At 43.1% G+C, this 21,109-nt stretch overlaps 1 protein-coding gene and 2 long non-coding RNA genes across 4 annotated transcripts in view; 2 read left to right on the top strand and 1 right to left on the bottom strand.

Annotated features, from left to right (window-relative positions):
- The window catches only part of LOC135904273 (uncharacterized), a 111,373-nt gene that overhangs the window by 6,348 nt on the left and 83,916 nt on the right, over nt 1-21,109 (top strand). The gene's annotated exons all lie outside the window — the stretch shown is intronic.
- The window catches only part of LOC135904271 (monocarboxylate transporter 9-like), a 76,259-nt gene that overhangs the window by 25,274 nt on the left and 29,876 nt on the right, over nt 1-21,109 (bottom strand). The window lies entirely within an intron of this gene.
- On the top strand, nt 58-7,807 carry LOC135904310 (uncharacterized). Its single transcript, XR_010565086.2, has 3 exons — nt 58-304; nt 1,802-1,938; nt 7,033-7,807. It is a non-coding gene; the product is annotated as an uncharacterized lncRNA (long non-coding RNA).

Here is a 21,109-nt window from a genome sequence, read left to right as displayed (position 1 = left end):
TTCATTCGCGCGTCATTGCTTCGCTTCGTCTCCGCAACAAGAGCCGCCATCTTCTCGCGCCTAACGTTTCGTATGGTTTTGTTCTCTGCAATCCGCGCACACAGCTCATCGGTGGCTGCACGTCTGCTCGGCGTCGCAATGCGGCCTGCGTCATTTTCTGGTGCTCGCGCAATCGGTGTGAAACATGTCGCATGTGAAATGTTTGATAGAAGTGCCTCACGTCCAAGTCAAGCCGCCGTACGGGTGCATGGCTGTGCGCCCCGTTCTCGGAAGCGTCGACGGGTTTCCGGCATGCGGATTTCAGGTACGTGCAAATGCGTTTCGCCCTCCTATTGAGCTCCGGAGCAAAGCGTGAAATATTTCATGTGAAAGATGCAGTGCCCGTCATCATGGTGTGAATTTCGAGCGGCAAACGAGAACTTTGGCACTTAGAGCACACCGCGGCTGCTAAGTCAGCGTGGAAATTGTTTTTCGTTACCGCAATGTGTTGCTTTCAGTCTAACCTGCGGCTTGTGGACAGCTAGCCCATCGACTTTTGCTTGTGGCTGCGATAGGTATGTAAATGGAAGCGGTAATAATTTTCGAGCGCAGAGAGTTGTTTCGCTCGATGTTGGTCGTGTTCATGGCGTTGTGAAGGCTAGAAAACTGGCTTGATCGTGCTTAGTTCTGACTCGAAGAGGCGTAACGTTGGCGCTGGATGTGTTTGTTTTCCGTGCCGCGAGTACCAGTTTAATGCTTTTTGTTGCATGAGAGTGGTTGCTGCTACATGCCCTCTGGCCAGAACACACTAAAAGCAATTTCCTCACTTATATGTATGCAATGTGACGTAACAAAATTTCCAGCGTTTTATATGGAGCGTAAATATCCAGTATAGTTTAGTAAGAAACTCACATTCTGTCTTAGCTTAGTAGGCGTGAAACAAGTGAAACTCTCATTCCTTATTGAATTGTTCGCCCACACCGCACCACCCGCAGATGCGTCATCGGGTAATTGACAGTAGCTTCGCTACGTGAGTTGTTTTATGCGCCAATATTGCCCGGTTAAGTATCCTGTTAATTTATGCCGACGCTCGTTCATCTTGCTTTTAAGCGGGTACTATCCCCGAATACCGGACGATGCCAAACTTGTGAGGTGTAGCAAACGCGGGAAATTCAAAGTGGCGTGGCTGCAAGTTCCTGTTTTTACGTTTCTTGCATTCAAAGCCAACAGGCACAGTATCACTGATTTATTTTCCATTTCTGCTGTACTTGATCAATCTAATGTGACAACTGCATTTGTTTTTTAATGTTCTCCATTGACTGTGTATTGAGCTTGGCTGCCGCCCTCTCTTCAGAGGATGCCGCTGTGATAGCTCTTTCGTATAGCACATGCCTCTAGGCCCTTGTGTTTCAAGGGCTCTGGCGAGGCAGCAGTGCTCCAAGTAATTTTACCATCCTATATATTTTCTATTTTGCATCATTCTTCCACGATGGATTTTAATGTTCATATTATTCGTCATTAGTCATCGCCATAATTTTATAGCACGTAGATTTTACGCACTTTACAGCGACAATTTTAGGCCAGTTTACAGCCAAGTCACATCTTCCATAATACATCAACATTACCACTTGTCATGGTGCTCTTTGGCCAAACCTGGCCCTTGCGCCATAAACTACCACACATTATCATCATCAGCTTGGCTGCCAGAAAATGCTTGAATTTCTTTCAGTATCCAAGTGACGAAATATTTCACTGACGGCAGTGTGTGAAACACGCAAGATGACAAAACTGACAGCAAAATGATTAGATATTTCTTTTATAGCGTTTGGACTCGACTTTTGGTGAGGATGTCGATCGACCTTGGGCCTGGTGACAGCACACCCGACATCGCCAAAGTTCAGCCTATCAGTTGAGTGCCCCCGAATGGACCATCAACATCGGAAAATGAAGCAGAGCCAGGTAGGGGCAATTTTTACTTTGGAACAGAACACTGACAGCTGCCTCCTTTTTTTAAGAACTAAATAACATATTTACAAACCAATCCTTTCTCTTTGTGCAGCCTACATAGAATTGTTTTTTGCTTGTTATACAGACCTTCAGAAAGCAGTTCTGAACCATTTTTGCATGCACAAATAGATAAAGAGGAGTGCACTTTCTGAAGAAATTGATGCACTGAAATGTGCGTTCGACACACAGTGAGATGCAAAATAACCAACAACTTTAAAGCGGTAAAAAAAAGTTTGAAACATGTTCTAACATCATAACCCGCCTTGGCATACGGATCTAAATAAAACAGCAACAGAGGTGCATGCAGAGAAGTGTTTGTAAATGTTTGCAAGATATGTACATTGTCTAAGAAATTGTTTTTATTTACTTGGAGCTTCTTGGTGCCATGGCAGTGCAGTAAAAGCTCAAAATGATGCCCCTGCTCCTAATAAAGCACCTTTACATTTTAAAATAAAATTATGGGCTTTTACATTTCGAAACCTAAAGTTTTGAGAACCTGGCTTCTTTTATGTACACCTGAATCTAAGTGCATAAGCGTTATTGCATTTTACCCTAATTGGAGGGCAGCTGCCATGGCCTAGATTGAAGCTGGGACCAGCATGACTGAGCAGCATGGCATCATAGTAAGTGGGCTATAACACCAGGTCAAAATGAGAAATACTGCTTAGAACTACCGACTTCTTGGCTCACAAGCACTTTGCACTAAGTTAAAGGAGTATGCAGTACTGACAGCGACTGTTTATGTACCAATTTCTTTTTAGGCTGATTCCATTATTAGGGTGTGAAGCTTCAATTAGTCAAAACCAGTTTAAATTACAGAACCAGCTCAAAACACACACCATGTATAGCTGGATTTGGACATGCAAATGGAGTCAATTCATGTCGCCGAAAATGGAAGTGGCAGTCACACTATTTGATGCATTTTGCCTAATACATAGTCAATAATAAATAATCAATTCCTAAAATATTCTTTTCAAAAAGTTTTTTTCAAGCATGAAAGGAAGAGCCAAATGGTGTTCAGGTGCACAAGCGGTTAGCTGCACGGTACTTCATGCATGTGTTCACTGGCTTCTTTCAAGCTTGAAAAAAAAAAATTTGTTGCACCTACTGAGCAGTAGAAAGCTGGATTGGGAATTTTTCAGGATGCTCTACAATTTTCGCACTGACACTTTTGCTTTGAATAAAATATTTGATCAGTTAAATAATTGTTAATAACTAATTACCTAATTACGAAAAATGCAAGAATTGGTTTCACTTCCTCAAAACGATGGCAAACGACATTACCTTGGTGCTGTCTAGCTACGTGGCACTTATACATATTTAAAGCTTGCGCATGTCATACAGACCACCTGGTAATTACAAGGCATATATAGAAGTGGCTAAGTTGTGTGAGCCAGCCATGTCTAGCGAATCATGAGAAACAGCCATGTTTCTTTGACTTAAGGGCATGATAAGATTTACATGCTCGACACCTTGTATCAGTGTGCTCTAGGCCTGTGCGTAGTTTAGCTGCTACATAAACAATATTTCTCCACGTGTAAGCTAATATGCATCTTTCAAGTATATTGCCTCGTGTTTTCCAAAATAAACCATCTTCGTGCTTCCTTCATTATGTCTTCATCTGTTGCTGTGCTAATTTTGTAACATGCAACTGCACAAATTTTCATCTAGTTTTCCTATTTCCTCGTTGTTTGGTGGCTTTATTTCTGAACAAGTTGTTTTCGTTAAACCCTGTTGCACACAGCAGTACACAGCATTTCTGCCTAGAGTGGGAATTGTTTTTTTTTTCATATGGACATTAATACACCTTGCCTGGGCAATGTAAGGCATCCTACATAACACGGCCCTGCAATAATGTTTTATATTGCATTCCAGCATCATGCAAAACTGTTTACTTACCAGATTAGAATATGTATAAGTGTTGGAAGTAACAGAACTGGAAGAAGCCAGCAGATAATGAGGCCAAGGAAAGCATACAGGAACATGTTTTAAGTTTTTTATATGAAGTATAGAAATGATAAATTCTAGGTAAGTGAAAGTGGATTAAAAGATATCCACCTGTGGCTGGGGAACGGACCCATAACCTTCACATTACGCATGTGATATACTAACCACTGTGGTACTACGGCCGTGTTCGAGCGTCGACAATCTGAGGGGCCATTGTGGACGGTTGAATGCTGCCTCGGTGGTACAGTGCTTAGTGCATCGCATGCCTAATGCAAAGGCTGTAGGTTCGTTCTCCTCCCATGCCTGGTTGTTTTTTTTACCATTTTCCTTTCCCTTTATCATTCGCACATTTAAATAGAAAATTACAAGTAAGTTTCCACGTGCCTACCCTGGCATCTTCCAGCTGTGATTCAGAAAAATTTTGACCCTCAGTATCCTTTCTTCTCGTTTGGAAGAACAGGAGCTTCATTTAAAAAATAATGAATTCACCTTGTTCAGCATCTCAATGTGGTCTCAAATCTTATCACAGCATGTGTATTACTAATTGAAGTTTTTGTTAAGATGATGATATAGCATGGGACCTAATTAGTAGCCTTTGTGTACAGATATATGACTAGTCTAATAAATAGGAGGACTTTAAGAAGCACTTCTAACATGGTCTGAGCATGTGTTTAAAAAAACTAATCTAGCATGATTTCAGGCATAACTGTTGCCCCTGAAAAATATTTGGATCATCTGCATTGGCATTGTTTTTAGAGAGCACCAATACTGCTTTGATAGAAGTAGCCTCGTGGAACATGAAGCATCGCTTCTTGCTGAGTCAAGGAAACATTATCTGCATATCTGAGGTGCAATTGTCATATGCTCGAATGCTGTTTAAAGGCTGCTAATAAGAAAATTACTTAACTTGCCTTCCAGAGATTGCTTCAGTAGTCTATGCTACTCGATCATAAACAATTTACCATAGTGAATATTCATCGCAGTTGGCTTGGCAATGTTTATGCAAAATACCACAATTGCCTACTAGACATGTGACTGCACTAAAACTTGGAATTAATGACCAGTAAGATTTATGGGACAGCAAAACTTAGTTTATGACTCCTGTTTCTGCCATAGTTTCTTACAGTAATTACTAGAGGCAACTCTGGTGCTGGAGTCGTACCACAATGGGAATGATGGGAAGCACATGGATTTGTCTGATATTCGTGCTTGTGAATTCAGACGTTCTTGTGGCTTCGTATATTATACGCTATATAAATCTTATTGTCGTAAATTTAAGCGCAGTCTATACTCTTCGAAGTGCAGAAGACGCCGCCAACACGCACAATTGCTATTAATTGCAACGATTGAGCTTGTCCAGGTAGCCAAATCGAAGGGCACCAAGCGTCTCAAGGCACTAGTATGCCCGCGATAAATTCATCAGGGCGTTGCACCCGCTTGTCGTTACATGCCTCCGTCGCTTAATGGTTTCAATATCAAACTTCTGTTCTAGAGTTCCTGTGTTTGAATCCTGTCGTCGGACGATTTTAATGTTTATTTATTTATTACACAGTATATTGTTGAAAATGACTAGAATACAAAGTCACAAAGCCGTTTGAAGCCAAACAGACGAAGTTTAGGCAAATCCATGTACTTCCCATAATTTCCATGCTGGTACAGCCGTTCTTGTTTGATCTCCTGTGGACACTAACGTCAGAGTTCCCTCTAGTAATTATTGTATGAAGCTCTGATTTCTGCGCCTCGCTCGTGCAGAAGCGGCACCACACCTGCTGCGTAAACATGCACTACCTTTCGGCCGAGTGCAGGGAATGCTGTGAACTCGCCATGTACATAGCCTGCACTAAGTAAAACAAATCACAACGTGCAGTTGCTACCACGTTGAACTGGTGGAATGAGTAGTGAAAAGCAGTACCTCCTGAACTAGTCCAGAAAGTGCAGGTTAATCAAGTGGAGATTATATAGCAACAGAAGTTGAGTGATTCTGCATTACATTCACAAAATATACTTCATGATACTTTTCCATTTATTTCCTCAGTTATTAAGAATCCCTTTTGCATTGTTGGACAAAACTACAGAATGCCAACATATTTTCCAGCATTCACTGGTAGCAAACATGTCAAAACATGTTCTAGTGTCTGGATTGCCGCTTTAGCTGTTAACCCCCAAGTTAATTCCGGAAAATGTACCAAATGTTTTACGTACTCAATTTTCGGTGTCATTCTCTTTCTAAAAATATATTACTTCATTGGTCTCTGGTTAGAAATAACACAAAAATAAGAGCTGCTCTTGAGGGCAGCTTTCCCTCAATGCCGACTGTAACTCATCTTTGACAACAAGAGCAGCATAACGTCGGGCAGAAAGAGTGCAACTAGTCATTGGCGATATTGGTACTACCTCCAGTCACCAGTACAGCTTGTGATCAATGGTTAAAGGTTGCGACTTTGTTGCTGCCCAATTTTAATTCTGCAGCTGTTACACTTGGGTGTAGCATGTGTACGTACGTGTGCATGCATTAAAATGACTTCACGCTAGAGCAAAGCAACTAGTGCAGAGAGGCATTAGTCATCTTTATATATTTGCTTTGTAAAGATGCACTAACTTTATCTTTTGCAATATAGACTTGGCGCTCATTGGCCAAAGATGCCCTTGTGCTACTAAAACCTACCAATTAATTCCCTTTTTGCAGTAGCACGTGCTTATTCCTTTTTCAGGATCGGTCTGTGAGTTCTAATTTGTTTTTCTTGAACTGTGCAATTCCCACTCACAGGACTGCATGTCATCTAAGGTGTTCTTTTTTCAATCAAGAATGTTGAGGTTGTGTTTGTGAAACTCGATTTCTTGCCTCAAACGAGCTTGTACAAACTGACCAAGCTGATAATTCTACCTGCTTATATAATAAATGTGTTGCGGTTATGAACCCTCATAATGAATGACTTACAGTATAAAAATTTTATCTAATAAAACAATTTAATGAAAATTTTCATGTTTTTCGCGTTCGTGTTCACTTCTCTACTCTCGTGTCCTGTCTGCATGCCTCACCTCTTTTTTTGCATATTAAATATCGTATAAACTTAACCATGCTTTTTTACCACAATGCAGGGGGAAAAGGTTCCGGTAACACTGCATTCAGTATGGTGGCCCAGACGTGTATGCAAGCAACCTCCTTCATGTGGACCAAGAACTACTCTGCAGTGTCTCACAGACTTCCATGCGAAGCCCTCAACATTCTCGTCTCAGTGGAATGGCTGCTCATCTGTCTGTGTGTCCATCACCAAGATGGCCAGTTGTAAAGCTCCTGTACGCGTTTAAGACAGCTTAATGATTTTTTTTTATTTAGTTTTCATGGTTGGCCGTAGAATCTTAACATCTTTGATGTTTCTAACGTTTTTACCTGGCCCAAAGTGGTGCAATAACTTTAAACCAGTGTAATGTATTTAAGTGATGCTCACTCTAATGCCTATCTGGTTTTGTTTGTGTTTAAGAAATTTGAATGTCTGATGAGGTAACAGCATTTAAACTTGTCATCGTGGCTCTTTTCAGTGAGCTGCTAGGAAATAAGATGCAAAACTTATCACACGCCAGTTGTAGCATTTTTGTTGTCAAGACTAAAGTATACATGTTTCAAAAGATGGAAAGTGGGGAAAAAAGCCTCAAGACCACAATCATCCTAGGATTGTCATGTCCTTACAACTCTGCAATGACTAATGCCTCATACATCTTGGGAGCACATTGGTCGCAATGCCTACAGGTATACTTGATAAGAGAATAGCTCGCGCTCAGATTTGCCACGCAGCTGATGGCTGATAGCTTTTGTTTGTCGTCTTCATGTTACTACAATGTGTTCAATATTCATTTACATGTGCTGCGGTTTTTTGCAGTCACACACACACACACACACACACACACACATATATATATATATATATATATATATATATATATATATATATATATATATATATATATATATATATATATATATATATTTCGTTTCAATAAAAATTTAGTTGAGAGTTAGCGCTCATCCTGTCTGCTTCTAGTCTGTGTCCGTGTCACTTCGCGCTACAATCCAAGATCAGGTTACTGTACCAACTTGCCCAACTTTTTATCCTTGTGTTAAAGACACACTCAGACTTGTTCTTACTTATGTGACCGGTTATTTTTGTGCTTTATAATAAGATGCAGTGCTTTTCAAATGAAAACATGTGATAGTTCATAGTGAGGTTATTTAAAAAAACTGTTCTGCTTAAAATTTAATTGAGCAAGCCTGTGCCATTATTCGGTGCTTATGTCTTTGTATTGGTATGGTTTTACTCATCTTCCTTTTTACTTTTAAAATGTGCAAACATTATTATGTAACCATTTCTCTTGAATGAAATAAATATTTCTGACATTTCGTCACAAATTTTACAATGATTTTGTTCAATTAGGTAACCTTAGATATAGCTGATTGTTATTCTGGTAGCTTAACTTACAATGCCTGTAGAATATTCAATGCAAGCACATGGTGAAAAATACACTAAGTTATTGGGTATAAGCAGGTCACTGTCAGTAAATGGAGCATACGTATATTTCAGAAAACAGTGCATGCTTACATATTGAACAGCATGCACAGCTACACATGCTGTTTTGTTCGTAAATGCTGAAAGATTATTCGACGTGGAAGCACTTTGTTCTTGGGCTTTCAGTGCTACCTTTAAGTCATATATGTGAAGGTACTAGTAGAAGCATCCCGTGGAGATAAATGACAACTTTGATGAATAGAGGTATAAAATATGTGCTTAAAACGGCAAAAAACTGCTTGACAGGCAAACGTATGCTTCTGTAGTACTGCACTTGTTACCGTCGCCAATACATGCATTGCTTGCGCTCTATTGCATTCAATATGAGCTACAGCAGCGAGCTGTGGTGTCTTTCCCTCCTGGTCGAGCTGGTGTTGCGAAAATTTTTGACCAAGAAAAGGAGGTTTTTAATCATTTCTGAAATGCATGTAACTATGCTTTTGGCTGTGTGCTGTTTCCACGGAGTTATAAGTACTGGTGCACCAAGGTGCGGGAGATCCTGTGTCCTTAGTGCAGCGCGCATTGTTATTGCGCTCTGCATCCTGCCGGCAGTGTACTATCACTGCAGAGGACGATTACGAAAGCATGGCGTGTGTGCCTTGCTGCAATGGCGAAACCTTAAATTGTTTTCCTGAAAGGGCCGCACGTTATGCTACCACATGACGGACCAGAAGCGCAATATGACGACGCCTCACAGATTCTGGCTCATACTGAACAAGGTAGTACCATAGCTAAGGCTAGGCAGCATTCACAACAGCTAGTCTGCCCATTAACTACATGGCTGTAGTGAACGCTAAAATACTTGCAGGGATAACACCCTTTTGGAAGGGTGTTGTCACATGCTACACCCATATTGAAAGGGTGGTTGTCTGTGTTACACCCCATATAGAAAGGGTGTTGTTTGCTTTACACCCATAGGTGAGGTGACGTCATATTAACACCCCTTCTTTTGTGGGGTGTTAATGTGCACCCTTTGCTTGGGGTGTAGCAATACACCCAAAAGGGTGTCACCCATGGGACAAGCCATTTACACCCTTAAGGGTGTTAAAATTTTTAGAGTGTACACAACATTAATCCGTCCTAAACTAGAATACGCGTCTGCCATCTGGGATCCCGAACAAACGTATATCATAAGTAACATCGAAGCCTTGCAGAACCGTGCTGCGCGATTTATATTTTCAGATTATTCACGTTACACCAGCGTCACCGCGTTAAAGAATAAAGCTGACTTGGACAACTTAGCACTTCGCCGTAAAATGTCTCGCCTAACACTTTTCCATAAGCTTTATCACCATCCATCGCTTGACGATGATTTCTTCCAGTCACCAACAGTTATTTTTCCACGCCGTGACCATCCATACAAAGTCAAACGCATTAACTGCCAGTCATCCCATTATGTATCTTCGTTCTTACCACGCACAATAACTGAATGGAACACCTTACCATCAGTCATTGCCACGGAACCAGACTTGACTAAGTTTCAACATTTAATTCGCTCACGACTTGTCGACTAATCGTATTATTATTCTTTTTTTGGGACTTTTACAGTGTGTTTCGATATTTGTTGGTGTTTTTTTTAGTGCAGTTGCCTTATGTTCTCCTAATATGTACTAATGTTTTCTCTGTAATGATTGTGACCTAATTATCTTGTATATTAACTATGTTTCACTGTATTATTACTTCTGTTAACCTCTCTTGTTTTTAGTATGTACAAACTACAACCAGTGCTTGTGATTGACCCCCCCCCCCGCCCATGTAATACCCTCGTAATGAGGGCCTTTGGGGGTATTTTGAATAAATAAATAAATAAATAGATCTCCCTAACTGTGTAATGTCATCGTCAACTAATCTGTTCGCAGGCGATTGCGTAATACACCGAAAGATCACTTATCCTGATGATTCAGATAAACTGCAAGGAGATCTTGACAGTGTATCACTTTGATCTAAGAAATGGCTAATGAAACTGAACGCTAGCAAGTGTAAATTAATGTGCATATCACGTGCGGCCAGCAATAGCAATGAGTGCCGATATGTACTGAATGACACTTCATTAGTGTCCGTTAACGCTCACAAATATCTTGGACTTCACATAACTAATGATCATTCATGGAATATGCATAATAATGACATATTACTGCTAATGCTAATCGCATGTTAGGATATCTTCGTCGTAACTTTTCTACCGTTCCTACTCCGGTAAAATTGACGCTCTACAAAACCCTAGTTCGCTCAAAATTTGAACAAGAGTCTGCCATTTGGAATAACAATCAAGCATCGCTAACCATAAAGCTTGAAGCAATTCAAAATTGAGCAGCTCGTTTTATTTTATCTAACTATTCCCGCCATTCCGGTGTCACATGTATGAAAAAAAAACCCTGAATCTGCCAGATCTTTCATTAGGCCTCAAATGTGCTCGTCTTTGCCTATTCCACGAGGGTTATCACTCTAACCACGTGCTCAAGAATCAACTTATCACCCCACCTTTCTACGTTTCATCCCGTTCTGACCACAGATATAAAGTTGCCGTCCCATCCTCCCGAACGAACAAGTATCATGATTCTTTTTTTACTCCGCACAAGTGTCGACTGGTACCGCCTTCCTGCTTCTATCATTCAGATCACAAATATATCTTCATTCAAACAGCAGTATACCACGCTATCGCTTAACGTTGTCTACATACCACTGTCTGCATATTACATTGCTTTATTATGTTCCAATCCTTCCTGTAGTGCCTTAGGGCCTTGAAAGTATGTATAATAAATAAATAAATAAGTTAATAAATAAATAAATCGTAAGAAAACTTCTTGTTGGGAAAGTCCCTTATCGATTCATTATAACTATTTTAAGGCGACAAAAAACACAGCCCACAAGGAAAGACAACGAGAAAGAGCACCATTCAAGGTTGCTTTATGTTTGCAGAAGATTCATGTATATATACATTTCAGTCAGCGCCTGCGCAACAAACCTATTCAAGCATCAACTGCGGTAAGACAAGGAACGTTCAACAAGCTTTTTCTCTCACATTTAAAATGATATTGACGTTTCACTAACACGAACGCTACCTTTCTTACTGATATGAAACGCTTCGTTAATTTCCCTAGCTTTCGTATCTTTTACTATGGCCAGAATCCACGCGTCAGAAAAGCATAGCTTACAAGAGCGCGAGGGGGAGTTTCTCATACCCTAAGGTAAATTTTTAGCGTGTTCGTGTTGCTCAACATTTCTTTGGTGTTTCCTGATCTGCTCATTTACACAGCGCCCACGTGGTCCTATATAGGAACAACCGCGGCAGAGCGAAAACAGAGCGCACGGCGGACCCTGTCCGCATCGCAAAAGGCTTTCCAGATGCAGCGGCACGGGCGGGCGCGCAAGGCTGACCGGGCGACATAAAGTAGAAGCCTCCCCCCCTCCCCTCCTCCCTGCCCACCTTTCGCCGGAGTCTTGTGCGCTACGTAAGACAGCGCACTTCCTGCCCATTTTCCTCCCTCTCCTGCGTGAGATTGAGTCGCAATCGCCGGCTCACGCTTGCAAGCTTTCACCCGCACATACAGCATAAGGTGCGCCGTGACGATTTTGTCGCGCTTGGACTTTTTACGGAGCCTCGCAGCGAAGATGACGGCGACGGCAGAAATACGCCTAGAACGTTCATAAAATTGCAATATCAATCAAATGGAAGTGACGCCGAAGAGTGTCCAGTCAAAAATATTCCGGCGGAACGCATCTCCCGATGACTCGATGGTAATGCGATTACCCACAGAGCAATGTAGCAACAAACCGCATTGATGAAGTCAACTTTATTTATCTTCTGTAGTCATCATGAGACTTCCATTGGTTTGGCTCTATGTGACATCCTGTGTATCATCCGTTGTTGCTCTAGCACTCGCTTGCCAAGCTCGCCGATTAACATTGCGGCACGACGACGAGTATATGACGCCAGGCACTGATGACTATCGAATGACGAAGAAGGAATGACGTCGATAGAACAGACAAAGCCGCTATGAACTATAACTGCACGATGTAACTGCCGCTATAACTGCATGATGTAACTAAATGAAGTGGCCATTCTTAAGTGAACACGATGGTGGTTATACCACCATCGTCACACTTGTGGTTATACCACAAAGTGTGACGACGCTGACGTGGGGGCAATTATATGGCAACGACTGTATGACGATAACTGGATGATTAAGCTCGAATGACAATGAAGGCATGACGACGACACAATAACGACGATGACAACGGTGTCATAATCACGATTCCGTGAAGGGAGCACCAAAGAATCTCTTTGACGGATGGAAGAAGGTGGCATGACGACGAGAAGATGACTAAATTAGGCTGAAGTTGCTGAACCGATGACGATGACTGTTTTAGGCTTCTATCGCAGCTCAGAAAGAGCAAAAAAAAGGAAGGAGGTAGGGGTAATCAAATGGAACGGAAAACAGAGTGACTGCTCACGCGCCGCGCTCACTCTGTTTTCCGTTCCCTTTGATTACCCCTACCTCCTTCCTTTTTTTGCTCTTTCTGAGCTGCGCTACAAGCCGAAAACAGTCATGACATACCAACTCGCCCAAACTGCCACGCATATTGATGACGATGGTCACACGACAGCGCTGCGTTGAAGACATGACTATGACACAACGATGACTGTATGTTGAAGATGGCGTGACATGAGGAGAGTGTGATGTAGAAGTTAGAATAACGAATATGGAAGGATCAAGACGACATTATGACTCTGGTATAACAACGTAAGCATCACAACGACTGCATGATGACGACGTCATCACGACAATGTCATGGCAAGAGGATGAGGACAATCAGGTGATGACGAGCGTATGAGAAGCGTGGCATGACAACGGCTGTATCAAGGCGCCTGCGTGACCATAATGTCTTCGCAATGACGGCATGACGAGAATCGAATGACGAAGCTGGAGTGACTGCGATTTCGCGACCACGACTTCATGATGATGCTGGTAAGACAAAAGTTCATGATGCCGACTGTTTGACGATGATGCCGCGAGTACGATGGTATAACCAGTGACAGAGTAATCATAACTGTATGACGATGACTCAATTAGGATGGAATGGCGCAGACGGATTGGTATTGATCGAACGACGTGCGACGACGGAATGACGACAATGGTATTACGATACTGATGTGATGACGATGGTAAAACCACAGTGTGAGGACTATGGCAAGGTGACAATGGTATGACAACGGCATCATGACGACAACGGGTTTACGCAGGTTAAATGATGAAATCTAATGACTAGGATACATCGACCATGATTGTATCATGACCATGGTATGACAACGAATGAATGAAGATGAATGTATGCGACGACGCAATAACGACAATGTCATGACAAAGGTATAAGGACAATCGGATGACGACGAACCTTTGATCACAATAGCGCAACGACGACTCTATCACGAGTACTGCATGAAGATGATGGTCTGACGACGATGGCGTGATGACAACGGTATGACGAGTTTCAGGTAACAAAGCTGAAATTACGACGGTGAAACGACCGTGACGGCATCCGTACCAGAAGCATATATCTAGAAGTCGAAGCCATTAGACATCTTGGCTCACTAGGTTGACGTAGAAGGCGTGACCACGGCTACGTGACGTGATCTAGATGCGAAAGCTGAAATCACGACTATGAAATGACCATGATGGCATCACGAGCACACACCAAGTGAAGCAAGGTAATAGAAAACTAGGGCCACTGAGTCATCGTAAGAGGCCACATAGATAGATAGATAGATAGATAGATAGATAGATAGATAGATAGATAGATAGATAGATAGATAGATAGATAGATAGATAGATAGATAGATAGATAGATAGATAGATAGATAGATAGATAGATAGATAGATAGATAGATGGACAGATCATCTTCATCATCATCAGCCTGGTTACGCCCACAGCAAGGCAAAGGCCTCTCCCATGTTTCTCCAAATACCCAGGTTATGTACTAATTATGGCCATGATGTCCCTGCAAATTTCTTGATCTCATCCGCCCACCTAACTTTCTGCCGCCACCTGCTACGCTTCCCTTTCCTTGGAATCCAGGCCGTAACCCTTAATGACCATCGGTTATCTTCCCTCTCTGTTACGTGCCCTGCCCATGCCGATCTCTTTTTCTTGATTTCAACTAAGATGTCATTAGCTCGCGTTTGTTCCCTTATCCAATCTGCTCTTTTCTTATCCCTTAACGTTACACTTATCATTCTTCTTTCCATAGCTCGTTGCGTCGTCCTCAATTTAAGTAGAACCCTTTTCGTAAGCCTCCAGGTTTTTGTCCCGTACGTGAGTACTGGTAAGACACAGCTGTTATACACTTTTCTCTTGAGGGATAATGGCAACCTGCTGTTCATGATCTGCGAATGCTTGCCAAACGCACCCCAGCCAATTCTTAGTCTTCTGATTACTTCAGTCTCATGATCCGGATCCGCGGTCACCACCTGTCCTAAGTAGATGTATTCCCTTACCACTTCCAGCGCCTCGCTACCAATCGTAAACTGCTGTTCTCTTCCGATGGCCTACGATAGATAGATAGATAGATAGATAGATAGATAGATAGATAGATAGATAGATAGATAGATAGATAGATAGATAGATAGATAGATAGATAGATAGATAGATAGATAGATAGATAGATAGATAGATAGATAGATAGATAGATAGAAGTATGAAAGGGAATAACGTCTCTCCTACAACAAAGTGCCTGCAGGGAACGAGGCAAGACAAACTTTGCTAGAAAAAATAATAATAATAATATATAAATATCAGATAGGCTGGGCGGCCTCCAGGGCATAGGTCACGCACTTTACGCAGATGACATCACGATCTGGTGCCCAGGGGGCTCCCTCGCTGAAATGGAGCAAGCTCTACAAGCGGCCTTGGACGAGACGGAGGCTTACCTCGCGGACACGGGTCTCAAGCTGTCTACGAGTAAATCGTAGCTGTTGCTTTACAGACCCGCAAGGCAAGGGGTTCGGGGTCTGACCCCCCTCAACCAGCTACCCGTGGCAGTATACGCGAATAATGGGCAGAAAATTCCCAGAGTCGACTCAGTTAAGATCCTAGGCCTGCTCATAGACGCGAGGGGCTGTAATGCCAGAACAATTGCCCACGTTATAGCTAAAACAGAAAATATGTTGCGGCTAATTTTTAGGGTGTCCAACCTTAAGAAGGGGTTAGGTGAAGACAACCTCCTTCAGATGTTCAACACGTTCCTCATGAGCCATATTAACTATGTGGCGTCAACTCTAGTGTGGACAAAAACAGAAAAGATCAAATTAAATACACTCATGCGCAAGAGCATCAAGAAAGTGCTAGGCTTGCCTATTGCCACGAGCTCCGACAGGCTAGATCAACTCGGTATGAACAATAGCATAGACGAGATCATAGAGGCACAGGTCACTGCCCAGGTGGTTAGGCTATCGTCGACCCAAGCTGGCAGGCGAATTCTCGACGAGGTTGGCATGGCTCCTAGGACAATGGAGGACCGGCGTATACCATTGACACGAGAAACGAGGGCGACATACCTGGTGAGGCCCTTCCCGCGGAACGTACATCCGCAGCATAGCGAGGGTAGACGTAAAGCCCGTGCACGAGCCATATTGAAGAAAGTTAGGGATGACAGATACTCCGCGGTCTTTTTCGATGCGGAGCAGTACGGGAACAGGAGAGTGTTCGCGCTTTCGGTTGTAGACGGGCGGGGGGTGCTTCGGTCCTCTGCCTCGGTCAGAGCAGCCACCGCGAGTATAGCAGAGCAAAGTGTGGTTGCGCTGGCCTTGTGTGATCCAGAGCGTTCCTACAATTACACCGACTCGAGAGACGCAATCAGAGCTTAACCTCGCTCGAGAAGCGGCCTCCATTTTAGAGAAAAGCGCTTGCCCCGGTTTTCATTATATCACCTGGTTCCCCGCACACATGGGGACGAACGTTCTAGAGGGATTCCCAAACCTCAACGAGATTGCCCATGACCGTGCGCGAGAACTAACGCGCCGCAACGGTCTGGAGGCTCCGGAGGGGCAGGAAGGGCCCTCAGCAGAACGATCCACTCCTCACATTTAATGAAATCACTAAACATTACCAACTTGGTCGGAGAATTTATCCTCTGCCTCACCCGAAGGTCAGTAGAGGTCAGTCAGCTACACTTATAATGCTGCCAACGGGATCTTTCCCTTCGCGGGGATTCCTCAGTAGGATGTACTCGGATGTGGACCCTAGTTGTCCTGACTGCACTGAAACCTTTTGCTCAATGGCTCACATGCTCTGGCGATGTCCCGCGTTGCCTAACGACTTCCTCTCCAGTGAAGCCGAATGGGAGGAGGCCATCAGAAGCACGGTACTCCGAAAGCAAGCCCAGGCTATCCAGAGGGCCCAGGAAAGAGCGGAGCGTCACGGGGTTCTGTCCTTTACGTGGGCGCGGCCAGCGGCTACAATGGCCTCCCGTTAGGAGGTCCTGACAGTAGCTCCTCAGGATTAAATAAAGTTCGTTGTCTGTCTGTCTGTCGATTATGGACGTGTAACGCCGGACAGCGAAGGAGTGTCCACAATGCGATGATCACGATGGCATGAAGAAGACACAATGACCACTATGGAAGAATGACAATGGAATTAGAACGCTGGATTGACGAAGGCGGCGTGAGAACAGGGCATGACGATGCTGGAATATTAGCAATGGTACAACGACATGATGACGAAGGCACGACGACGATGGAATGAATTTGAAGTGGCAACGATGCTTTGACGACTGCAGCATAACGACAGCTATACCGACGCTAGAATGATGACAACGGTATCATGACGACGGCATAGAGACAAGGGTATGATGGCTCTTTATTGGCAACAACGGCATCATGACGCTGGTATGACCAAGGTGGATTGATAACAAGGGCATGGCAATGCTGGGATGATAACACTGGTGCGATGACGTGATGACGAAGGCCCGACGAGAATGGAATGTTGTTGAAGTGACAAAGATGCCTTGACGACGGCAGCATGGTGACAGCGATAATGATGCTGCAATGATAGCAATGGTATGACGACGAGGGCATTGAGACAATGGTATGAAGACGCTTTATTCACGATACATAAAATTAAATAATTAAGTGATGGGGTTTCATGTAGCGGAATCACGATCTGAATATCAGGCACGCCGTAGTATGTGACTCCGGAAGTTTGGACTTTACGAACCTTCGCCAAACCAAGCGGAAAGCAGGTGCGAAGCACGTCGTGGAATTTTTCAAGCCGTCAATTTTATGTACCTGTCATCATCTTTTATTTTTTTTAACAAGTTGACGTTGTCAGAACGCCTGCGAAAAATTGTTAACGAGTCGAATAAGTGAATCGATCTTAACGTATTCGTTGCTGTTTACATTAATTGAGGAATTGTTTGTGGAAGAATTTTCAGGTGGCGAAGTTATTGTCTAAAAAAAGGGGAAGTTGACCATGTGAAAGCTCAAGGAACGGCGTGTGCATCATGCAAATTAAGCTTCATAGTTGACAAGCTGTGCAAAATAAGCTGATGGGGCATGCGCATGCACGTACACTTGCCGCAAGGAGAATGTAGATACACTCATGAGGACGTAATGTCGTCACTCGATTGGCCTGGAGATTCTTGTAAGCAGAATTGCGCCACGCGATAAAAAAATTCCTCCCCATTCTTGATTGAAGCTCTGTATCGGGGCGGAAACACGCAAGCTACAAAGTTCAGTCACTCGGTTTCTTTGTGGTGACTGCTGTGAACTGCACGACTGCTACTGACGTACGACTGCGACCGACTGCAAACTGCAGCAAGCGTCGCAGCAGCAGCAGCAAGCCGTTTATATCTTTCCTGAGACTCCTTGTACATTGTATATCTCATGGCATATGTGAAAGAAGCCGGCATTAAAACGTATGCTGTCGTTCACCCGATATGAAACCGAAGACGGAATGACGTGGGAAATGGTGGAATGTAAGGAGAAGCTTTAGCTCGGGTGTCCCGTCTGGATACATGGAAATGAAGCAGTCGTTTATCTCGGGAACATCTGCATCAAATGTGGTGACTTTTGCTGCATTTCAAAGGATGAGTTTTAAATAGAGTGACTGCTTAAAGCGCAAATTTGAATTAGGCCGTCGATATTTGGTAAACATGGTTGAAAATAAAAATACAATTGTAAAAGCCAAACTATGATGTTTACAAGTCTAGCTGAGCCTTGAAAAACAATACAATAGTTCGGTTAACTACAGGTAATATTAAATCGAAAGCAGACCAAATTGGTGTATTAGACAACGCAACGACATATGCCATTATCATGCAAGCAGGGCGATAACATGGTACAATGACGTGATGACGAAGGTTAAAGGACTTGTAAACCTTGCGAGAAAGTCACGTAAGCTGTAAATTCATATATAATAAATTTTAAAAGCTAGAGGTGCAGCAGTGATGCAATATATAGAACAGCGATATCTGTTTTGGAGAGCAGAGTTAGGCAATCGTAAACATTGTGCTCCCATATTTAGTCATATGAAGCTTAGGCAATTTTCGTAAAAAACTTCCAGGCCCCAAATGAAACATCAGCCCACAACAGACACTAAAGCTTAAATGTATCTCACAAACGCAATAAAGGTCTTTCAAACTGGTCCAGAAACGGTTTCCGAAAAGTGGTTCTGGGCATCTGACATGTATCTGAAACGGCAGCATCGGAGTTAGCTTCATGCTACTACTTCATCTTAACCACCACTTGAAAAAAAAAGCTACTAGATTTCTTTTCGTTGGTTATCCGGCCATTGAGGTATCCTGGAAATGATGACACAGGCAAGATGGATCAAGCATCATCTTAAGACAACCATTGCGTCTCGGTTCCATTTTTTAGGAGAGAAAACTGCGAGAGACCTTTGTCTTCTGGTCATTCCACGCCAACTGTCCCAAAAGTGGCGCTCGAGAAAAATCCTTTCTCTCAAGAAATTACGAAAAAATTACACGTGAATCACCACTACTTGAACAATACTCCACCAAAACATTTTAAACGGAAAAGGAATTTCCGCCACATCAGCGCCATTTGAATTTCATGAAATGATGGAAAACAGGGTGCAAAAAGCAAATTACCCAACAATCTGCCGTTTTCCTCAATATTTCAGAATTTGTGCTTTGCGTTGAGTGAGCATTGTTATTTCATTAAAAAACAGTTTCAAAAAGCACCTTCATGTTTTTCACTCCTAAGCACCCAGGTGAAAGTGCGTAAACTGTAGCTTTTTTGCGAAAGCTTTCGCGAAGAACGCTCATAATTACTTTTGCAGAGCCGTCACTAAAAGGTTATATCTTATAAAATTTTTTCGCCTATGTGATGCTCACAGCTCCAAATATATAAAAGCCTGAATTTGCCAAAAACGTTATTTGGCGTATGTTTACACGTTAGTAACACGCTAAGGTGGTCGATGAAAAAATAAGCTACAAAGTACACATCACTGCGAAGAATAACAGCTTTCGCCCCCAGATATTTTTATCAAAGTAATTAGCCTTTCCACCAAAAAAAATGATTTATGAATTTGAGTCCCACCATTGGTTCGGGCTTCCACTGCACCTGATAGCATGTTGGCGAGAAATACAAACCAGGGTAGTGCACATGGTGGTCTGTGTGTTGAGGAATAAATGCCGAGATCACCAGAAGTTCGTAAGACATTGAATCTTGAATGTATGCTTACTTAAGGTAAATCGACATTGCGCGCATCCATGCTACGGGAAATATACACATGTGGATGGCTACGCGTTAAGTGGTAGAGCGCGCCACAAATCACTTTCATTTTCTCAGGCTGCTTTTCTAAAAGTATTCTTACGGGGATATTGGGAGTATATACAGGCGGTATTTCCAATATACATATACGAGCAATGTCAATGTAGTTAACATGGCTGACCAGCCACAACACGCAACAGCCGGTGCCTCGCGATCTTCTTTTCATTGCTTTTATCCTTCAGTAACAGGGCCCCCAGGTGCTGAAGCGCCGTCTGGGCGCGTGTTAGGCGAAGAATTTCGAAGGAAGTATGGCTTCAGCCACGAAACGTGTTTGATGTCAAGAGGCGTCGGCCTTGAGGATGAATCAAACTGTAACGGCGAGACCTTGTAACTGATGTCGTCAGCTTGACGTAGCACTTCATAAAGCCCTCTGTAGCGAGAGAGGGAAGCTTCTGGGAGAGGCAGACCCGACGACATGGGGACCAAAGGGGCACCCAAGCACCTGGGATGAACTGAAAATCACGATACACCGGTCATAACGATCTTTTAGTATATGCTGCGAGGCTAATGAACGAGATCGGACTACTTGACGCGCCATGGGAGCGCGATCGATGACTTCACGAGCGTACTTAGTTGCAACACGTGGGACATAAGGGAGGATAGTGTCAAATGGCAATGTGGGGTCGCGACTATACAAAAGGTAAAAGGGTGAATGTCCTGCGGTGTCATGTCGGGACGAGTTATACGTGAAGGGCACGTAGGCCAGCGTGGCGTTCCAGTCGTGGTGATTGTTGGAGACGTAGATCGACAGCATCTCTGTCAGTTTTCGGTTGAGACGTTCCGTAAGGTCGTTCGTTTGTGGGTGGTGTGCGGTGGACAGCT

The sequence above is a fragment of the Dermacentor albipictus genome, chromosome 2 (genome assembly GCF_038994185.2).
Source record: "Dermacentor albipictus isolate Rhodes 1998 colony chromosome 2, USDA_Dalb.pri_finalv2, whole genome shotgun sequence".
NCBI lineage: Eukaryota > Metazoa > Arthropoda > Arachnida > Ixodida > Ixodidae > Dermacentor > Dermacentor albipictus.
The sequence above is the reverse complement of the archived record's forward strand: the minus strand, read 5'-3'. Positions and strand labels throughout refer to the sequence as shown.